The sequence below is a fragment of the Maniola hyperantus genome, chromosome 17 (assembly GCF_902806685.2).
Source record: "Maniola hyperantus chromosome 17, iAphHyp1.2, whole genome shotgun sequence".
Lineage (NCBI taxonomy): Eukaryota > Metazoa > Arthropoda > Insecta > Lepidoptera > Nymphalidae > Maniola > Maniola hyperantus.
In genome coordinates this window covers 7,637,981-7,662,628 of record NC_048552.1, presented here as the reverse complement: position 1 = coordinate 7,662,628, position 24,648 = coordinate 7,637,981, and the positions used below count along the sequence as shown (strand labels likewise).

The following is a 24,648-nucleotide window of genomic DNA, read 5'->3' as shown; positions in this document are numbered from 1 at the left end:
AACTTGGTGAAAAGAAGTGTTTTAATCTGTACCTAGTAACTAGTTGCGACTTGCGGAAGAATCGATGCGTTTGTGCGTTTGATACCTAGTCAGCTAACTATACCTGATAATAAGTAACATTGGCATCAAACACTTTATTTTGAACGCATCAATTCTTTATCTTAACGCGAATATACCAAGTTTCGACACCATAGTCCATAATATAGGATGATGGGAAATAGTGCTTGCACCAGACGTGATTTGGTTCTTTTCGTGATGCTTCGATTTTCCAGATATTCGTTGCCTGTGTTAGCCTTGTCATTGCATTCTTAGCTATTGCTATTTGTTTAGGGTATTGGAATTTGGAGCATATTGTCAAATTGCAATTCGGAAAAGTGTTTGCTTGCCCTGCGAATTTAAATATTGAAATTGGAAGAGTCGAGGAACGAAGCCGGCAGCAAACGGGTGCGCGGGCGCACATTCAGTGGCCCGCAAGTCGTCGCGTCGAGCGCTCCACTCTTCGAGCCGTTCCTATCACGCAATCGTTATCGCATACGACCACTTTCCGAACGCACTTACGTTTCGTTTAAAGCTCCCAAATAAAGACTCATATACATAGATATTAATTCTATTTTATCCAAATATTTAATTGATGTAAAATTACATTTGTTGTCAAGGCATCAAATTACATATTATCAAACACGTGTTTATATATAGTAAGCGCGAACAAAACGCGGTATCGCCTGATCCACGTTTTTCACTGCGAGTGAATAAATTAGCGGCCGAAGCGTCGCCGGTCTCGTGAAATTTCACTTTTTACCGGCAAGGACTGTCTCACCATGTCTACGAGTCTAGCATGCCACGCCAGATGGATCATTGATTCAAGTGAGTATAAATAATTTGCACTACACTCTTACACATAATTTGAAAATGTTACACGAACAAAATATTCTGATACCTACAAACTCAGTTTTGTCAACGATCTATTTTTTCATTTAAATTTTTATTAGGTAGGGAGGTATCGTGTCTTATTAACGGACCTCCAACATGAAGAATGTTCTCAATTCAATGCGTTTTTTAAATAAACCAAGTTTAAAAAATAGGTACTTTTTGTAAACCTTGTTAGGTGAGTAGATATGTCTAATGAGATATCAAACCAGTTTTATAAGAAAATAAATTTCTCAGAAAAATTATAATTAGTAATTACCGTACCTACGTCCTACAGTGCGTAGTGCGCACCTAGGTACCTAGATACAAGGAGTTGGAAGCTAGAGAACTATGGACAAAATATGAGAATGTAGAGATCCTCATCTCATCCCATCCTCATCATCCCAGATACTATTCCGCAGCATCATCAGCTCTGTATAATTACAGAGATGATGATGCTGTGGAAAAGTATCTGGGAGGATACAGGTATTGGACATTTCGTGAAAAAAAACTGGCCAAGTGCGGGTCAAACTCACTCACAAAAAAAGGAACGCTAGGATATTTGTATCACTTACTGCGGTAAAAGGCATCATTTGCACAAACTGACCTCCCTCGTCAGTGCGTACTTTTTACTTTATTTGCATGTCGACTTTAGTTTTGTTCCATTTAGTTCTCGTATCGTGTGAAGAAAATGATTTAACATTACGAAAGGTGAAGTAATATTGATTTTGCTTTGATTATTATTATTATAGTTGGTCTACTAATACCATGACAGGTTTCATAGATGGCGCTGAAAACTTCAACCACTAAAGATGAAAAATTACCTACCTATATCTATATCATCTATGCTTTAAATTTTTAAATTTAAATCGGATGCGAAATTAATTAACTAATTACTTCTATTATAGTTCACAGATTTTGTGGGGAAGAAACGTAAGGAAAATTGCAGTGCACTCTTACTCTTTTGATTGACACGACCTAAACAAAGCATAGATCATATAGATATAGGTATTATTTTTCATCTTTAGTGGTTGTAAAATTCAGCACCATCTATGAAAATTTTCTCGAACGTTGCCTGGAAACCTCCTCATTGGTTAGATAGCTGTAGCTGTATAAAGTATTTATTTATGTCACAGTCAAAATTTTTTTAACTGAAAAGTACTTTTGACTAAAATGGCTGGGCAAAAGTAGTTTTAATTGAAATTCCCATTAAAACTATTCGCTGGAATAAATCATCACTAAGTTCATTGGAACGAAGTCGGAGTAGGTGCCCCGTCTTCACGCAGTCTCTGTTTTTTTTGTTGTGTTTTTGTTAAACTCGAAAACATAGCGAGTATTCCGGCATAGCTCATTTTAAGAACACTCTAGTACTTACATAAGCTCAGAGTGTTCTTAAATACATAAGATTGCTTAGGTGGAACAGGGCGCTCAGATTAAAAACCACTTTTAGCCAAGTAGCCCCAGTGCCCGAATGTTTCGAGTTTGGGCGAGTTTGGCAATTGGCCAAACGGCAAATCTTCTACCCAGTTGCCAGTGGAGCTACCACATTCGGGATTCGGCGAATGTTTGGTGAATTTACCTACTATGAATTTTCTTTGATGCGGGCGAAATTGCTGCCTATTTCTTTTGATACAAGCCCGTCTCAACACGAAAGTTTGGCCAATATTTTGCGAATGTCAAATTTTACGATTGACGCCAGCCGCGCCATTCCAACGAATGTTTCCTGAAGATTTGCCGAATGTTCGCCAATAGAGCCACTCCTAACTGATATTTTTACTCAAAAGTAAGTAACATTACCCAATATTTTCAAAACTACTACTTTTGACCAACGTCATCAGTTAAAGCTAGTCTTGCCTGTTGTTTTTACTTTTGCAGTTAAAAGTAGTTTTGACTGGATAAGCATTTTAACTGTAACATAATATGAGTATATTTAAAATTGTATTTTAGTGTCTAAATATTGTCATAATAAATTTCACTTCTGGTTTTCTACTGAATTGTTACTTTGCTGATTTGAGATTTTTCGCTATAAGTACGGTATATTAGTCAGGTAGGCATTTGATTGGTGTCTAATTAATACACTGACTAGATTTATTACATGATATCGTGGTATAAAATTCAAGTAAGTACATAATATTATTACGTATGCAATTATGCTTAGACAACTGCTGTGCTGCAGCTAATTTGTCCTAACTCACGGTATATAAACGTGGTTAACATGTCTCCAATTCATTGATAACAATTTTCCTCCATTCATATTATTTGCACTTGAACTGAACTCTGTTATCGCAATGGATAGAGCATTAGATGATAGTAGGTAATTGTTGCTAAGAGCATGATATAACTATTTATAAATTAATTTTATAATGTAAAAATGATGTCCACGACTTGGACAGCATGGATTAAGGTTTTTTTTAAAACCACAAAATAAGGAACACTTTGATTTCCGGGACAAAAAGTAGCCTATGTCCATCCCCGTGATGCAAACTATCTTTGTATCAAACTTCACTTAAATCGGTTAAACAGAGATGGTCTTGAATAGGTATAGCTGACAGACAGACAGCTTCGTATTTATAATATTTATATAGAAGTTTGGATTAGGCACAGTATTTACCTACTAGATGTTATAGTGTGTTTCAGTTCGAAATAAGGAAAAATATTGAATATGATTATACATTATTATGTAATAGACACGTTTTTTAGCACGTGGTAAAAAAAACAATATAATTATAGCAAGCGTGTTTTTATCGATAGATAAATAATAAATATGCAAATATATATCTTTTCGCCTATACATTATGTTTTTAAAGCTTGATAAATAAAACCAGTTTAGGTGTTGGGCCCCTGCTGGTATATATTTTGACCGACATTTTTATGTATTTTTTTTAGATCACTCTTTATTAATATTGGTATAGCCAATATCCATGCAAGAAATAAAGAAAGTAATATATAGTTTCCTAACTATTGTACAACTAGATGATGCCCGCGACTTCGTCCGCGTGGATTTAGGTTTTTAAAATCCTATGAGTACTCGTTGATTTTCCGGGATAAAAAGTAGCCTATGTCCGTCCCCGGGATCCAAGCTATCTCTGTACCTAATTTCATCGAAATCGATTGAACGGATGGGCCGTGAAAGGCTAGCACACAGACAGACGGACAGACACACTTTCGCATTTATAATATTATTATATAATAAGTATATAAATAAGTAAATAAGTATATAAATAAGGAAAAGACCAACAATTAGTGTTTCTTAACAATTTAAAATTATTCCTGGATTTTTGCAAGCTTTTTTCAGATCAATTGTTTTTCTTTGAATTTTATTAGGTATTCAAAATATGTAATACTAGATGATGCCCGGGACTTCGTCCGCGTGGATATAGTTTTTTTTAATCTTGTGGGAACTCCTTAATTTTCCGGAATAAAAGTAGCCTATGTCCGTCCCCGGGATGTGAGCAAACTCTGTACCAAATTTCATCAAAATCGGTTGAACGGTTGGGCCGTGCAAAGCTAGCAGACAGACACACTTTCGCATTTATAATATTAGTATGGAAGTATGGATTTGATCAATTTAACATAGGTATATTTAGAGAAAAACAGAAAAAGTACCTAGTCGATAAAATATATTCTTTTCAGCGTAAAATTGTTATGAGTCTTTTACAGCGTTCAGAACCAGATAGGTAGTCTGGGTGAATGACTTATGTTTCACATGTGCTAATTTTCGCTTTTGTTGCTGGTTAGCGGAATCTACCTCACTATTAGTTAATAGACCTTGTGGAGCCGACGAGTGGATTGCTTCAGCAGCATAACGAAAACTCTTGAAATATGTTAGCCTAAAATTCGTATAAGTATATGTAAATGCCTTAGATAGGTATATCCATACTAATATTCATCATCATCATCATGATCAACCCATCGCCGGCTCACTACAGAGCACGGGTCTCCTCTCAGAGTGAGATGGGTTTTGGTCATAGTCTACCACGCTGGCCAAGTGCGGATTGGCAGACATACTAATATATTATAAATACGAAAATGTGTTTGCCTTTTTGTCTGTTATATTTTCACGGCTTATCCGTTTAATCGATTTTGACAGATATAGAGATAGCTTGCATCACGGAGATATTATATTATTATAGGCTGCTTTTTATCCCGGAAAATCGAATAGTTCCCAACGCGTTTTTAAAACCTAAATCGACGTAAGGAACACGCGATCCATCACTAGCATTTAGGTACTTTATATACCTATCTACCTCTGCCGGGATGCATAATATGACTAAAGTTCTAAAAAATATCAAGGTACTCGTATCAAATAAATAGTTGGTCGTAATCGTTTTTTTTCAGTTCAATGATTAGGTGAATTTTAAAATTTAAATTTTATAATTTACATACCTACCAAAGTAAGTACCTATACCTACTACATGCCTAAATGACGATGGTAGAGTTGAACAATTAAAACTAACGACGTCATTATTTTCCTTTAATTTAGTTCGTTGATCTCTTGCATGCTAATTTAAATTAAATTTAATGTTTTAAAAGGTAGGTAGATATATTTCATTAAAGTATAAACTTAAATTTAAACCGTTGATAACAGAAAATGTAAAGCCACAATGTAACTGAAATGTAAACCTATTATTATTTTCCCGAATGAAAATATTGGCGAATCGAAATACCTGCTAATAAACATTGATTTTAGAAGTATCAAATAATAGCATAGCATAGCATATTTAGTAGTTAAAACAATCGGCTAAAATCTAAGTAGGTACCTATTGCCCTGATTTATCGCTAATTACATGACGTAGCAAACCAACAAAAAAAGAGGCAACGACGATAAAATATAGTGTACCATGAAAAAAAGAATAACTGAAGTGCAAGAAGAAAAACTCAAAAAATAAAAATAAATTAGGGTGCCTGAAAATAAAAAAAACATTTTATGTAAAGGTTGCCTAGACTCACAAGTTCATAATGCTTTCACGGTTAAAGTTATTATTATTTAACTTGTTTAAACAAAAATCCACCTATTTAAATTGCACGTACTACTAAATCTATCTAAATAATATATAAAAGGAAAAGGTGACTGACTGATCACTGACTGATCTATCACCGCACAGCTCAAACTACTGGACGGATCGGGCTGAAATTCAGCATGCAGAATGCAAATAGCTTATGACGTAGATGTCCGCTAAGAAAGGATTTTTGTCAATTCAACTCCTAAAGGGGTTTACCCCTTTAGGAGTTGAATAGAGGCTTGAAATTTGTGTAGTCCACGCGGATGAAGTCGCTGGAATAAGCTAGTTACATATATACTCATAACCTTAGAGGTCAATTGGTAGAGAATACAAACACTACTTATTATTATTATTACATGGTATTGTCTTGAGATGCTTTTTTTGTGAGTAAGTATTAAAAAATATATACATTATGTACTTACATCTAAAGTAATGTAGGTACGTCAACTTATTTCCTTCAATGTTAAACAAATGTTGAATTAAGCAGAGCCCTATTTATTAATTCACGACTTGGTGAGCGATTTGATCCAATCTGCGACGAAATTTTCTTTAGTACTACCATTCTTTAGTGCTACCATCTGATAGAGGGAAAACAGGCCATCTATATATTGGGCATGAGAACTTGAGTGGCGCTATTTATGTTGTCCTCGCATATTATCTTAGCCATTCATAACAATTAAGGCGAAGTCGTTAACTTTCGCAGCAATTTCGTGAGAAATATCGTGTTAGTCTATTATAATGGTCTCCTTCAATCTAACTCCAATCATTACTCAACTAAAGCAATTGACCAGTATGACTAAATCCGCCTTAATTAACGCTAACGGTCTATTGCACCTATATAAATAGTTTAGATAAGAATGGAACCAACTAGAGCAAATACCTTCGTAGGTTTTCGCTGTCACAAAGCAGACTTGTTAAAAAATTGTCCTAGAATAGTTTATGAAACGGTCGCATAATAGGGGTTATTAAAACACGAGTGTGAGTTGAAAATCGATTGCAAAAGTTGTTTCGAACTGATGCAAAACAAACATACTAACAAACACAGAGACAAGAAAGCGAGTTAATATTGAATCGTCATCCAGTTCCAATTTATGTTTAAAATTTCAAGACTCTAAGCTCCGACGACACGGGAAGCTAGTTTCAAGATTTGTTCCGAACAGACACACTAACAAACAAACAGACTGATAAGAGAGCGAACTTTTAAAAATGTGTTAATAAAATAAAAAGTAGTATTTTACTTACTTTGTATAGTGTAAGGATTATCATCACAGTTGTACTAGAATTGTTAAGCACACGTTGACCAAACATCGACCAACTGAATTTGCCAAAAAAAGTCGAGATATTTTATCCATTTTTTTAGGTGCCTCATTTCGAACCGTGCGTTCAGAGTTTGGACACCTTGCCTAAAGCTAAAGCTACTTAGGAGGCTGCGTAAATTGATACGAAGCAGTATTGAAATGAACGAATCTCGAATTAAGTGTACCTACCTACTCGTACCGTACCTACCTCAATAATTGAAGCACGTAGTAAAATTAAAACATTTCTTTTTCTAGCTACACATTTATTAGTTATAACTTATAGTAATAAATAAAATATTTCAATCACAAACCTCCGTTACGTAGGTACCTTAGCTAAGGCCGATAAAAGCAGATGGGTTACGTCAACGATATGGGTTAAATGGATTGTAGTAATAAATGTAGCCCTCGCCGTGAACTCAGGCGGGGATCCGCGGCCCCCGTGAAGGCCAAGTAACAATATCGCGAGCACTCTCTGTAAATACTGCTCCACATTCAATTTATAAGACATTTGGCGCCAAGAAAAGAACTCTGACCCTAAACCCGCGCAGTATCAATCTACTAGCTTATGCCCGCGACTTCGTCTGCGTGGACTACACAAATTTCAAACCCCTATTTTACCCCCTTAGGGGTTGAATTTTCAAAAATCCTTTCTTAACGGATGTCTACGTCGTAATAGCTATCCGTCCAGTAGTTTGAGCTGTACCGTGTACCTGCGTTGATCTATGTTAGTCAGTCAGTCAGCTTTTTCTTTTATACATAAGTATATAGTGAGTTATATAGTGGTACAAAGTGTGCACGACTGCGGAGGTGTCTCTACTCTCTTTCTTGGTTCAACAGGCAATCTTTCGACCCTACCCTACCTTAACCACAAATTCACGATTTTTGGATTTATCCCTTTACTTGTGCTATAAGACCCACCTACCTGCCAATTTCATGATTCTAGGTCAACGGGAAGCACCCTATCGATTTTCTCGACAGACACGTCAGACGCACAGACAACGAAGTGATCTTATAAAGGTTCCTTTTTTCCTTTCGAGGTACGGAACCCTAAAAATTGTCGGAACGCTTCCAGATTAACCGTCTTCCACCATATACTTCATCTTCATCATCAATTAGACCATTTCATATCGCAGTCAAAGGCCAACCTGTCCTCAAATAAAACATAATATATTTTTCATATTATGAATTGAAAAGACCGTGAGTTGGATATATTTTGTCAAAGAAAATGCAAAATATGTAAATTGTGTGTATTTTCACTTTCGATTAAATTTAAATAACATTTAGTTGCAAATACTAACAAAGGCGAAATAAAAAGGAAAAGTTAAAAAGAAAGGTGAAGTAAAATCCAGTCGTGTACTTACCTACCTATCGAAACCGGCAAAATTTCTCTATTTCTAGACATTTGAAAGTATAATCTATTAAGTATAAATCAAATAAGTAGAAGTCGATATAAATATGTCAATACATCGTTGTAAGGTTGATGATATAAGTACCTAGGTAGTATAGGTCTGACATTGACCAGATGAAACATTACTGACATTTTTACTAAAACAAACCTGTCTGCTGGCCTGGCTTGGCCATGGAACTAGGAATCAGCTTAGCTTATGTGTATAAGTCCCGCAAATTGCTATTGTGCTGGAACCATGTCTCATTAACATCGAAATGACGTCATTTTGACGTCAGCGGAAATAAAAATATACCATCAGCTCGAAACTTCAGTCTAGTGCAACGTCACTAAAATGGCGGCCATGCGCATTAGCAATTTGCGGGACTTATATGTCATGGACAACTTCGACAATTCTCAAACTTAGGTTGTACTTATATTACTTAGGTTAGGCTGGCTTAGGTTGGACTTATTGTAGAGAAGTCAGTGGACGCGCCTTCACAGGGCAGATGATAGGTCCAATGTAAGAAGTCAAGGAGAGAAGAAGAAGAAAGTCCGGGTTCTTCTGGAGTCCTGGAAACTCACTTATTGTTTTCGTAAATCTAACAATGTTCTCAATAGAGATGTTCTTTAGGTGATTCATACTTCTTTACTATTCTTCTTTGAGGAATTATTTTGTACTTCCCATCTTATCAGTGAGTAGGTACATGAGGCATTCAGCTAAAACGCTGACGTATCTGCCACAATTCTCATTATTTCGAGAACGATCCTTGAATCCTCTGCGATGACTGCGATCTCTTGATATCCTCCTATTAGGTGAGTAGGTAATCTAAACAAAGCTAGGTACCTATTCGTTTTATACATAAAACAAATCCACATTAAGAAGTAAGTAGGTATACCTACTTTGGTAATGATCCCTTTGTATCGCTTTGAATACTTGAATAGTAATGATAACAGCGGTCGATGAACGTGCGATCGTGAACTTGGCTCCGTAGCCTTCGTTCCGACTTACATATACATAATATAATATTTTATTGTTAACGTAACTTTTGGTGCAGCACGTAATACATAGTTTGATCCGTGATACCTCGCGGTTTAGAACAGGTTGTAATACTCTCGTGTGATTTTTAGGGTTCCGTACCTCAAAAGGAAAAACGGAACCCTTATAGGATCACTATGTTGTCTGTCTGTCTGTCTGTCCGTCTGTCTGTCAAGAAACCTACAGGGTACTTCCCGTTGACCTAGAATCATGAAATTTGGCAGGTAGGTAGATCTTGTAGCTGTGACATTTGGGGAAAAATCTGAAAACCGTGAATTTAGGGTTAAATCACACAAAAAAAATTAAATTGTGGTCATGAACTAATAATTAGTATTTTCAACTTTCGAAGTGAGTGACTATATCAAGTGGGGTATCATATAAAAGGTCTACACCTGTACATTCTAAAACAGAATTTTTATTTATTTTTATGCATCATAGTTTTTGAATTATCGTGCAATATGTCGAAAAAATACGACTGTAGTACGGAACCCTCATTGCGCGAGCCTGACTCGCACTTGGCCGGTTTTTTTGCAAATGTGAGTTAATAACTTTCTCAAAAACACTCTTTCGATTTGTGTAAACTTTGATACAATCAACTCGGTAGCTTTAAGGTTTTTTTATTTACTTAAAAATATACTAGGTGCTTAAATATTATAGAATGCAATGACTGATATCAGACCTCCTGGCAAGTGATGATACATGCCTAAGATGAAGTGCGCTTGCCTAGAAGATTCACTCTTAACCTTCTCTTGACTTACATAAGGGTTGATTTGAAAGATTGATGCTAACAAACAGATAAAAGAAAGTGGTGAAAGACACCGTTCGATTCCATTATTTTTGGCTTATTTCATCAATGTTTTCTGATTTACGTTCTTTCATTCTTATAGGATTTTCCAGCGCTGGATATTAACAAAAAAGAGTAATAAAACAACAAATCAGCTGATTTATAACAGCTCACATATAGGTACAACATAAAATAAACATTAGGCAAAGATAATAATGAGATCGAAATTTGAATACAAGTTGCGCAAGAATACATTTTCATGCAAAAATAGTAAGAATAAGAATAAATTAGCATAGCATATTGCATAATGTGAAACCTGTTACGTTAGAACTTAGAACCAAGAACACATGTGTACACTTCGTGAGAGCGCAACATCCGGAAGCCCTTTAGACTTTAGAAATAAAAGCAACTGTACAATACAATATGTAAGCGTCCATATGTAGCACTATTAGAGAAAACAATATGCATGGGCGTTTATATTATTAAAGCGAGCGTGTTCAAATAAAGTCATTCATTCTTTCATTGAACTTAAGAATCAATAAAACAGTTTTATCGTACCTACCTGTTTTTAAACATGCGTACATAAATGATAACGTGAATGTTTAACGAATTCAAATGTCAATTTGCGAAAAGGAATTTTTTTAGGCAAATTAATTCCTGTTGACTCAACTATGGATAATATTAATTTATTTTCTCTCTTTAAATTGTAAGTATATTATGATCCAGAAAGTGAGGAAAATTAGGAGGTTTATTAGAAAGCATATCATCCTCAAGTGATCCATGGTTAACTGTAACTGAAAATATAAATCAAGGACAGCTTTCCCTTTATTCTGTCTTTTTAATAATAGGAATCACATACTATAACATATCTACCTACTTAGCTACTGAGTGCGCATCACAATAAACATAGGTAGACAAATGTAAAAAATATCTAGACCGTTTTGTATAAATCTTTTTCCTTATGGTCGATAAATCCATTTATCGAGCGGTCACTGCCCCATCTATTTATATAAAAAGTCTATAAATTCTACCACAGACTTTATTATAGATCCATTTTGGATACAGGAACTGTGACTGACCTACTATTTTGCTGAGCTACTTTTTGAACAACTAAAGTAGGACAACTCGTAAATAAAAAATACGACGTCGCATCAATTTCATGGATAGCTAATATTTTCTTATTTTAATTTTGTACATAAATAAGCAGATACTAGTATTATTAATTAGTGCTGGTGAGATCTGTCTATACTAATATGTAAAATAATTATAATAGTACTCCTTTTATTTGTTTGTCCTACATTTAGAATTTCCTCTTGACTTTGCATGAACTTGCTCGAACCCGACTGTAACAAGAAACCGCGCAAAAATAGAACAACTTTTAAGATTCACGATAAAAATATTCGGAACCATAACTGCAGTTTTCCAGTAAACTTTATGTAAGATTCGGTTGAATGAGGATATTTTATTTTATAGTGGTTTCTGTTTTATTTAAATGAATATGTAGGTATTAGGTACCGAAAAGTTTCGTTGAAATAAAATTTTACAGCTAATATATCTACCTATAACTTAGAAAATAAAACACAAAATTACCAAACCTTGGAAAAACCGCGAGAAGAACGTAAAATTGCACCAACAAAGCATAATATACTTAGTTTAGTTTAAAGTCTACTTTTTACCTACTTTTAAGTAATTAATATTACATTGATACGCCATCGATTTACCGTTATCGGTTTAGGAGTTCCGTCCTCCGTATCCATTGAATCTTCACTAAAATATGAGAATTACGTGACAGTATAATCTTGTAAATAAAAAAAATGACAAAATTGGTTAAGATTTTACGGAGAGAGTATCATATATAACATATCAATATACTTGTATCTATCATTCTCGGTCTCGAACGAACCCTGACGTTTATCCGAATAAAATGTTTTGGGCTCTGTATCGATAATAATGCTTATGAAATTTTTTAAAACAAATTATAAATTTATTATAAGTACCTAGGTGAATATTTTTCTTACATATATCATCTGGTTCCATATTACAACAGAAAGTTAATTAAATAAATAAATCTAAAATAATGTAGGTATCTACTTAAAAAAAACCATTTCACCTACAACGTTACTAAGTACTTATAGCGAACTGTTTCCTAACTCGCTGAACAGTTAACACCACAACTGACTGTATCTTGCAACAATGATAATAATTTCGAAATCGTGAGTTTGAGTAAATTCTGCAAATTTTTTTTCTATAGAAATGTTTATAATTTTTTATCTAATTTTACATTTTTGTACATATAATTTAATACCGATTAGGTCAAAGTTTATCTTAGAACTCAGGTCAAAGATAATATTATAATATTAAGTATTTAAAAGTAAGTTTGTTGTGGCTGTTAATTATAAATAAGACCTTGTTTTACGTTATGCTATCTGTGTTAATTTTTTGCAAAGTGCATACTGTACCTTTTTTTCGAGGAGGAAATCTTCTAAGATACCCAATCGGGTTATGTGGGATTTCTACCCACTGAAAGCCCCTCGGTGGCCCTCAGCACGTTATATTGAGAAGCTTCGGGAACTCTAAAGAACGCCGGTGCCTCTCTCGCGCGACGCCCATTGGACTCATCCTGGAAATATTGTACCTAATAAACACCAACTTAGCAGAGAAAGATATAATTAATCTCAGGATGACCTTAGGGCAAACATGATGAACAGATGTGAGTAGGTATATTATAATTTAATGTACATACCACGATTAATTTGATGTTTTTATTTGTGCAATCGGTTTTAAATATCGACAAATAAAAACATCAAATTAATCGTGGTATGTACCCGTTATTTACATTAAAATATGTCGTTAAACCGCAAAATAAGCTTAAAACCATTATATTATAAGTTAACTACATACTTAGAATGAAAATACCTTTTGAGTAATGTGATATCCACTTTGCATAAAAGAAAATGAATACGAAATAGATATAATAGAAAATAATTAACAGTATCATACGTTAATCAATCACGGTTATTAACTTTATATATCATTAATCATAAATATTGTTATTGAGGTAGTAAATAAAAATTAAGTTTATATGGACCTGAATATTAAATATATTATTGAATTTAAAATTAGCTTAATCGAATAACCTAGTGCTCGTATGTGCTCTAGGTGTGTAGTTAAGTATAATTTACTAGATGATGCTCACGACTTCATCTGCGTGGATATGGGTTTTCAAACCATTCAGGGTGTTCAGGTGGTAACAAAACCCACGCGTTTTACGTGTTCTTCTTTTCGAGTGGCAGGCAATTGTAATATATATTAATATATACCGGTTTCGACACTATGCAGTGTGCACATTTCGATATACAGTCCCTTAACGAATCCACGCTAATAATGCAAAAGGGCATAGTTCAAAAATTTAATTTATTAGTTGCCTAGAAGTTAAGACTCAATGCTCACGGTACAGCCAGCGAGTGTCGTAAAGTTAATCAACTTTGTCAATTCATCCGCGCGCATGTTGACGGAGATGCGCAAGAGTCGTAAATAATAATTTTTAGATGTTTGTGATACGATAATTGACGAACAAGTATGACACCATCACTATAACTAATTACGCAAAAGGATTGGTAATTCTGAACTTTAAAGTAACCTTATGGGTGGTGACATTATTAGACAGAAGATTATTTTAATAACATTTAATTGTTTATTTATTATAGACCCATGGTTTAAATGTTATGAAATTAATATTACTAGCTGACCCATCCAGGCTGCGCTCGTGTGGATTTTTTTCAAATCCAGTGATCCAGATCAGTGAGGGGGTAGGTACAATTTTCCTAAAACTTTTTCTTTATTTTTTCGAAAGCCCAAATATGACTTGAAAAATGAAGCACTTTCATACCAATTTTCATCCTATCCTGTTTAAACCCTTTGGAGATATCATTTTGCCTACATCACACATCCTACCTGCCTACATCATAAAAGTAACCTTGCAAAATTTTAAGTTTCTAACCCCAGCGGTTTAGGCTATAGATACGTTGATAGATCAGTTAGTCTTTCATATGCATAGAAGATATTTAACTTGTAGCAGTGCAGTCATTACAAGCTTGCATCCATTCATGCTAGAGATACTAATATTATTATTACGTATAGTTAGTATACAGTATAATATATTAAAGTCTGAATTGAATAATCACATGCAATCAGCAAATGGGCATTGCTGTTCTTCTTCCACAGTTTTATAACATGTCACAATTAGCTGTACTATTACAGAAGGTACGTGTTAAAGAACAACTTTTTGGCATATAAACATTTTGTATGCTAATAAATATCTGTTAAAGAACTCATTAAGCGTGGTTGACACTACGCCTGCAATTGTTCCCTAGGGCGATGGTTGTAAATAATTCTGCCCGCCCACGCCCTTTCAAGTACTTCCATTGACAGTGCTCGGTGTACATTTCGTTTCACTATTTTCTCCTTGCACTCTGATAGATTTATGTGTCCTTTACTCGTCCTACGCGGCCCAACTTCACGCAAAATGTAATATTAAGTACTTATTCTCAGTGATATCCGTTATTTAAACTTAACATAAAATAAAGATCGGTATATCCGGATTTATATAAATAAATATCAACTGTAAAATAATATTCTATTTCCAAGAAGACATCATAACTAGAAGAAATTATAACTTAACATTAATACGGAGATAGAATAATTCATGTCTGTCGTAAATGAAAACTTTTAATTCAATATTATGTCGCTTAGCTAATTAGAAAATTCAAAGGTTTTCGTAATCTAAATATATAAAAGGAAAAGGTGACTGACTGACTGACTGACTGATCTATCAACGCACAGCTCAAACTACTGGACGGATCGGGCTGAAATTTGGCATGCAGATAACTATTATGGCGTAGGCATCCACTAAGAAAGGATTTTAGAAAATTCAACCCCTAAGGGGGTGAAATAGGGGTTTGAAATTTGTTTAGTTCACGCAGACGAATCACATAATGTCCTGAATTTCTTTCACTACAAAATAATCATTAAGTTACTTGTTAACATCGGTGCAGACATGTTGTCCAAGATTGTTCTTCCTACTTACTTAATGTTATCGACATTTTTAATTTTATCTCCAATGCTACTGATATGAAGATTAATCTGAACGGTTTTCCTACATAATGCATATAATTTGTATTCACAGGTTCTCTTTGCTCGTATTACATTTTTAGGATACGTAAAAGTATTGTATATTTACAAAATTATTTGTATTAGTGCTAATAATTTGACTTAGAATAATATGATTTATTAATCAGAGTCTACTTTCTAAGTATAGTATACAGTTTGTACGCGTTTGCCTTTGCCAGAATTTTATATGAATGGGTACTCGTAGTATTTTAGTTCACTTCTTAAATGAAACTATTTTAAATGAAAAACTATATGCGATAAATGAGATTACGTCTTATTAATTAACTATTTTGACTATCGACCTCTGAACCTACCCAGCTTCTAATGGTTGGTATTAAAATAATGGTCACTTAATTTAATTTTAGTACGTGCTAATTGGCTGTTTACCTGTTAATGGCATTTTAATGTGACACCTTACACATACTCTACCATAAGTAACGAATTATTATTAGACTTAGTAAGTAAATAAAATAAAATAAATAAAAATAAAAAAGCCGTTTATTCCCATACTCCTTAATGCATTATAGTTCACAATGATGTTAGTTTCGTTAATTACAATATATTTCTGTATTAGTAAATTGCTAAGTTGTTAGTAGGTATTGTTAGTTAGTAGATAGGTACAGAGTTTGTCTTATATGCATATAACAAAAACAAAAAATAAAATGTAAACGTATGTTATGAGATATGGGCCCCTTCTCGGGTAAAGGCCTCCTCCAACTTCTTCCATTTCTCTCTCCTTTCTCTTCTTAAGTAGACTTAGTAAGTATGCATTAATAAATATTTTGTCAATAAAATTCAACAATTATATCTTCTATTATGTGCTTATACCTCCCCTAATCGTAATAAACCTCTTTCACATACCTACACAATATCAGTACCCTTATTATAAATGCGAAAGTGTGTTTATTTGTTGGTTTGTCCTTCAATCACGTCGCATCGGTGCAACGGATTGACGTGATTCTTTACATAGGTATAAATAAAGGCCTGGAGAGTGACATAGGCTTTTTATCCCGGAAAATCAAAGAGTTCCCACGGGATTTATAAAAACCTAATTCCACGCGGACGAAGTCACGGGCATCAGCTAGTCCTAAATGTACAAGGATTATTGATGATTTTGATCTATAGCCAGTAGCCACAAGTTATTTATGTATATGCATTATGCAACGATTTTTTTCTAATCAAAATGTAAAATAATATTAGGTATTGGCATACATTTTTATGAATGAATGTCATACGTAGATTATTATGTAAAAGTGCTAAGGGTTCCTGTAATTTTATCTCTAAACAAATAAACTTGATGTAAAAATATGCAAAAGTAGGTAGGTATGATATAATAAAGTAAAAGTAGAAAAGCTAACCTGGATATTTTTCAACACTCCGCTTCATTATTTAAAAGCAAAATTAAAAACCACCTAATGAATCTTTAAATATTCTATAGTAAGTCTGCTATAGAATATTTAAAGATTCATTTTGAAATTGTAGGGTAGGTACTATTGTTAGTCTTAATTGTAGTTTTTATTGTTAGTTGTAAGAATCATCGTAGTTTTAACTTATTTAGTAATTAATTTAATTGTTATAGATTTTAGGTACGCAAAGAATGTCTTAGTTTAAGTTTTACTATTTAGAAGTTCTAGTTAAGCACGTTGAGTTAGCCTGTAAGTGAGTATACATTGATAGTCCTAAGTTTATATAAGTCGTCATAATTAGTTTTCTTTGTATACCGTTGGCTTTCTATTAAATAAAATAAAATAAAATAATAAAACGTTTTAATGTCAATTAAAAATTAAATTAAAGTCGTGAGTAAAACATCATTTTGTAGAAATATTATATTTATTTCAATATACATTTTAAGTTTTCCTAGAAATATATATCTATTGGATGTTTAAATATTGTCATTTCTCTTCTATCATTTTCGTGTCATTATGCCCTAATTTTCGATGTCATAGTTTAATTCCAAAAAAATATTTTTGGAGATTGAGTCTGGTAGGTACGTCAAACATTGTATAAAGTATAGTGAAATTACGTGGTCACATTTTACTCGCAAACTGACCAGCTAAATGTTCCTACTTTCTAGGGCCAGGGGCGATGCATGTAGTGGTAAAATATATCATGTTTTATTTTAGACGCACCTAAATAAATATAGTGGGCAGATTGCATGAATGTACCTACTCGTGCACCTGCTCTATCATCTAATGGTCATCGTGCACAAAATTAGAAAAGCTTTAACCTATTATAATATGATCAGTAATGTCGATATTATTAGATATGAATGTGAAAACTTACGTTTTTAGGGTTCCGTACCTCAAAAGGAAAAACGGAACCCTTATAGGATCACTTTGTTGTATGTCTGTCTGTCTGTCTGGCGGTCTATCAAGAAACCTACAGGGTACTTCCCGTTGACCTAGAATCATGAAATTTGGCAGGTAGGTAGGTTTTAAAGCAGACATTCGGGGAAAAATCTGAAAACCGCGAACTTGTGGTTACATCACAGAAAAAAATTTAAATTGAGGTCATAAACTAATAATTAGTATTTTCAATTTTCGAAGTAAGATCAAATGTCAAGGGGGCTATCATATAAAAGAACTTCACCTGTGCATTCTAAAACAGATTTTTATTTATTTTTATAATTCATAGTTTTTGATTTATCGTGCAAAATGTCGAAAAAATACGACTGTACTACGGAACCCTCGGTGCGCGAGCCTGACTCGCACTTGGCCAGTTTTTTTTAATGTTTATTAAGTAGGCATAATACAGAATCACAAATATCAAACTATTCTTGTACTAATTGTGAGATACAATTTTTTTCGCTTTATTCACAGTAAGAAAACCGGTAAAAACGGTTAGTTCCGTCTATAGGAACATCCTTGACATATCTACGTATAGGTACATCTACTACTTACAAAAATGTGGACCCATGTAATATGGTTTTAAGTCTTTTCAAATAGTTATTGTGTATACTAGTTTACGGTGATCCAAGTCTGTAAATGGATGGGTTACCGACTAAGGTTCGAATTTGGCCTTTTCGTATCCTTCGTGTCTCGGAGAGCACAAAGTCGCGTCGGTCTTAATTTTACTATCACAAACATCTGATAAAATCCTAGAGTCGAAATCTCGTTATCTTAAACGAGTTGTATGCGGAAGGATCTGAGCATGGGAAGCCATCGGACTGGAATTTGGCATGCAGATAGTTACTATGACTTGACATCCGCTAAGAAAGGATTTTTAAAAATTCAATCCCTTAAGGATTTTTTGAAAATTCAAACCCCTATTTTAGTAAATTAAAATAGGAGTTTGTAACTTGTGTAGTCTACGCGGAAGTTTCGGGCATTACCTAGTCGTTAGGTTAATTAACCTAGTAGTTAGGCATAACCTAAAATAAAGTCGTTCGACGAGGCCTAAATCAATTAGATACATATGCAAAAAAACTTATCAAAGCAAGCGCACTCAATAATTATTTTTACGTCATTGTTAATCCCGTATTTCAATTCGTATCTAAGTTTCACGCTGCGAAAAGGTACGATGAAGACCATTAAATAATTATTTTCGTACTCATCACAATATTCGCTACATGACACAAATAGCCCAAGAGCCTGTAGGCAACTTTGAGGCGTTTGAGAGAAGCTGAATTTTGGTATGGGTTGTTCTGCCTGATTAAAACAAGCTGCATCGCCCTGGTTTCGCCAATCGCCCATTTTTTTAATTTTGTAAAAATTGCTAGATGTATTGCGTTGTTTTAATCATCTGCCATTAAATTGTAACAAGGTGGTATGAAATTTGATTTTTTTAATACTTTATACGTTTTTATAATTTTAAAAAATAATATAAAACACGCCTGCGACAGCTGTATTATAGGTCCCGCCCGACGACGTCTGCCTTCAAGCACATCCCCTAAATTTTCTACAGGCTCTCGGGCCATACTCCTACATGTATCAGTTGTTAACACCTATTCCAATAAATCATCCTACACCTACAGTGATTTTATAGGTATGTAGGTACCTACACGAGAGATCGGCATTGGCATGCAATCTTTAACTCGTTATTCCGCGAAATCAATAGGCGACGACGAGCGACGGGTGGAAACTACGAGTACATAGAAGGTGTCATCAAAATCATGTTTGCGCGACTTGGGTTTCATTGATCCTTTTGACGAATCACAATTACATATTTGTTTTGCGCAAAGTAAGCAGATTGTGTAACATTTTATCATTGTCATTGAACTTTTAATTGTTTGAAAAGTGAAAACATGACTGACTGACTGATCTATCAATATTGCATACCTCAAACCACTGGATGAATTTGGCATACATATAGCTATTATGATGTAGGTGTCAAAAAGTATTTTTAAAAATTCAACTCCTAAAGGGATAAAAGGGGGGTTTTAAATTTTAACTACATAAAGATAAACTTAACAAACATGTGTATTATACACATATTTGTTAAGTTTATCTTTGTATGTATGTATACGGTCCTTGGCCGTAGTCAGGGGGGGAGGATGGGGGTTTTGGGGGTTTTTTGTAGAATCATCTAAACTTTAGCCAATTTAGAAAAGGTCCCTATCTTAAAATAATCGAAAATCTTACTCGAGATTTGCAGCTGGATTGTTGAAATAAAAAGATAACGATGAAACTTCTAATTTAGGTGTAACTTAGCTATTATGACTATGAGGAAATATATCAACAAACAAACACACTAACACATAGACTGGTAAACTCATAACGCTCGCGTACCTAAATGTAAATGTAGGCAAAATAAATGTGCCACAGATCATCGCTCTATTCTTGGCCTAGTTGGTTCCGTCCCACACTACGTTTACATATAAACACGTTGCCTCATATTACGTGCTAATTAGTAATTAACACGGAAACTAGACAAATATACTCGTACATAAACATGCATTGTCTAATCGTATTTATTTGATAATTTAATACCGTCCAAAACCTGATTCCTCGTGAATGAAGTCTCGGATATCTATTTGGTTGAATTCTGCAAAGATGAATTTAGGCTACTTTTTGTCTCGGAAAATTAATGAGTTAATTCCACGAGATTTTCATAAATCCTAGATACACGCAATATACAAAAGAGTTCTCTCGATATCTCTGCACCCGGTTAAACAGATGGGCCGTAAAAAGTTAGCAGACAGACAGAAAGACAAACACAGTTTCGCATTTATGAATGAAGCGATGTATGTTGTGTACACGGTATAGGCACATACAAATAACATACAAACACACATGTTAAATACCTAACCTTCCCATAGATGGATAAAAGGGAAGTAGGTATGTATTGCCCTTAATTATATTCGTACGAAAATAGCACGATTTCATGGGAGGCACCTACCACTAGGGTTGCCATTGTTTCGAATAATCAGTTATAGTGTTTTTCAAAATAAGCTGTAGTAAAAAAAAATTGTGGGTACACTTCTAATTAAAATAAGTAATTAGTATTTATGGAAAGAGTAAAAAAGACAAATGGGTATTTTTATTTTATATAATAAAATTATTTAGTATTTTACTACTTTTTTATTTATTTCAACTTCTCTGAATAAAAATAACAAAATAACAAACCAAATACGGACAGTTTTAACTTAAAAGGGCCAATAATAATATATTGTGTTTGACGTTTTCAATTTTGACGCTGACAACAGTTCAGAATACAGCAAGATAAGCGCATTCGGATGCACGCCGTACATCGAAGTCAGTCGAAATTCCAAAGATGTGTTCATTAAAAAGTGAGGGAATTGTTTGTTAAAAAAAGATCGATCCGTCCAACAGAAACATAGTTTAAGTCCCGCAAATTGCTATTGCGCTGGGACCATGTCTCATTAACATCGAAATGATATCATTTTGACGTCAGCCGAAATAAAAATATACCATCAGCTCGAAACTTCTACTGTGCTGACGTCACTAAAATGGCGGCCACGCGCTTTAGTAATTGCGGAACTTATATTTTTGGGTACTACATAGTACCTACCTATACATTCAGCAGTAGGTATATTATAGTACGCAGAACAGAAATATAATAAGTTAGTACAATACTATATTATATTTTAGTACGTTTGGCAACCCTATCTAACACCTAAGTGGCATGTGTAGGTACTTATTACATAAAGACTTTAATCAAAACCAAGGCTAACAGCCGTAGGCATTGTTCAGTAAAAAGATGTAAAACTGGTTCCCTAGTGCACTAGGAGATCCAACGTCTAGTTGTAACTCATATTACAACTTCATTTGTTCGTGAATATACGTAATTTGTATTAACTCAATTAATTTTGTGAATTTACACTGGAATGTAACTAAGTAGATGTAGGTATTAAGTAATAGCTCAGTTCGTATAATAATATTAGTGTATTTAGAGCTATTTTTATTAGGATTTAAGAAGGTAGATATATATATCATATTGTGGTCAATGATCATCTCTACAATCTACATTAGAAAGAATTACTGACTGACTCACATACATATCTCCAAGTCTACACAGCTGAGCCTAGAAACTTGAAATTTTGCATTTAACAAAGTGATCTATAAGGGATCCTTTTTTCCTTTTGAGGTACGCAACCGTAAAAACGAAAATTGTCTTTGTTTTGCAAAAAAGCAAAACCACGATTTTATTTTATTATTCGGTGAGATTCTTGTATCAAATATTTTTCAGTTTATATTATCATAATTTGTCTATATTTGCAATTTTACAACTCGCTAAACTAAACAGAGCGTAAATGCTTGTAAAACAGTTTTCCTAGATAATTCATATCTGTAATTACGTAAGAACTCCAAAGTAGCAAACGCAGCTAACCGACATAAAATATTTGCTCAGCTTTCGTTAAATTGGCACATACCAACATGCTTTTATGCCACAGTTGTACAATGTACAGGTGACTTTTTATATGACGTATCTTTTTACCTAATTTAAACATCTCATCTAAATAGTGAAAAGCGGTGATACTCTAGTGGACTAGTGGTTAAGATGTCGGCCTCCTAGTCAGTGAGGAGGTTCGATCCCAGGCACGCACCTGTAATTTTTATTATGTGCATGTCAAAGCACACACGATACTTTTAGCGGACAATAATTCTTACTTGAAATATCTACTACCAACGACGAATCCCGATGACCATATTATTATAGGTAGAAGACTTATTATTATAGACGATTTTAAATCGTGTTGGTTTTTCTGAACATTTGAAAGGGTAAGAATTCCAGACGGGTTGTAGTTGGTCGGCGCCAGTAGTCCTTATAATGACTAGAGTGTAGACAAACTACGAATTCACGGACGCGTGACGATGCGATGACCGACCGTGTTCTTGTGTGCTGGCGCGTTATAAAAGTGACTTTTTCATTAAAAGAAGTAACCGTAAGTTTGCATTGCCGAAACATTTACACAAAAACATGTTGAAAACTCTATTTTCTGTTAATATATTGAACTGCATTTAATTTACTGAAGAGGAGCTTGTTTGATAAAATGTCAAACAAGTAAATCAAGTTCCTCTTTGCTTTTGTGGCACAGAGCTTTGTGGTTAATTCATCCAAACCTTTGATATTATATTATGTAAAGCTTTACTTAAAAAAATAAAACACGTGGAAATAATATACACAAGACATTATAGAGAGAGAGAGAGAGAGAGAGAGGGGGAGGGGGGGAGGGAGAGAGAGAGAGAGAGAGAGAGAGCGTGCCAGACCATCGTTATTTTTATAAAAGCTGAAAGTTTCTCTACGTGTTGTCTCCAACACTGGGAAGAACGTTTGTTTGGATCTTTGGGAGATAACGTAAGATTTTGCATGTTAGCTAAAACGTAGACTCCTTAGAAAGAATTTTCAAATTTTCATCCGAGCTTACCAAGTTCAACATGAAATAAAATTAGACAAACTAAAATGCAAGTTTAAAAATATACATTCATACTAATATTATAAATGCGAAAGTGTGTCTGTCCGTCTGTTTGTCTGTCCGTCTGTTAGTCTGTCTGTCTGCTAGCCTTTCACGGCCCAACCGTTCAACCAATTTTAACGAAATTTGGTACAGCAATAGCTTGCATCCCGGGGAAGGACTTAGGCTATCCCAGAAAATCAAGGAGTTCCTAAGGGATTTTTAAAAACCTAAATCCGCACGGATGAAGTCGCGGGCATCATCTAGTAAGCTCATAAAAACAGTTAAGAGGGCGTAAACTCAATAAAATTTTATTTTAACCGTTAAGCTTACAATAAAAAGAATTCATCACACCAAATTTTTTTACTTTTTCCATAATGGGATATAAATTACAATTTGCTGTTTCTTATTATGGGCTATTAAATGTCGTTTTTACTGTGCTCATTGTTTAGTAGCGTACTCATATTATATTTATTCTTGAGAAAGGAGTCGAGGAAAAAGCGGTGTATGCCATATGGGAACAAGTTGACGCCAAATCCGTCGATGATCGTGAGACTTGGCTCGACGCGACATCCGTACCATATCCAGCGGCACCAAACTCTTGTGTGATCTCTCCTTTTATATTTCTTTATCAAATATTTTCTGTACTAAATAATAGTCTTACGTTGGGACAAGAATGATTATTTTCTAGTAAATCGCAGTGAATTTTAGTAGGTAATTACTTGTTATAAAAATAGAAAATATTGGATTTTTATAATTCTTTATTAACTATAATATTTTGCAAAACAAATAAAGATCTTATATAAATGCGAAAGTGTATTTGTTTGTTGGTTTATCCTTCAATCACGTCGCAACGGTCCAACGGATTGACGTGATTTTTGCATGCTTATAGATAAAAACCTAGAGAGTGACCTAGGCTACTTTTTATCCCGGAAAACCATAGAGTTCCCACGGTATTTTTAAAAAACCTAATTCCACGCGGACGAAGTCGCAGGCATCATCTAGTTTTTCATAATTGCTCTACGCTTTAGTATTAATACTAGTTGATGCCCGCGACTTCGGTCTCGTGGATTTAGGTTTTTAAAAATACCATGAGAACTGTTTAACTGTTTAATTTTCCAGGATAAAAAGCCCATGTCACTCTCCAGGTCTTTGCAAAAAATCATGTTAATCCGTTGCTCCGTTGCGACGTGATTGATGGACAAACCAA

The 24,648-nt window shown here is 34.2% G+C and overlaps 1 protein-coding gene across 1 annotated transcript in view; it reads left to right on the top strand.

The window, feature by feature from the left end:
- The first annotated feature begins 451 nt into the window (after positions 1 to 451).
- The window catches only part of AdamTS-B (ADAM metallopeptidase with thrombospondin type 1 motif B), a 101,915-nt gene continuing 77,718 nt past the window's right edge, over positions 452 to 24,648 (top strand). The window contains exon 1 of the mRNA XM_034977275.2: positions 452 to 864. The gene's annotated coding sequence lies outside the window, so the exon portion shown is untranslated. The remainder of the gene's footprint in view (positions 865 to 24,648) is intronic.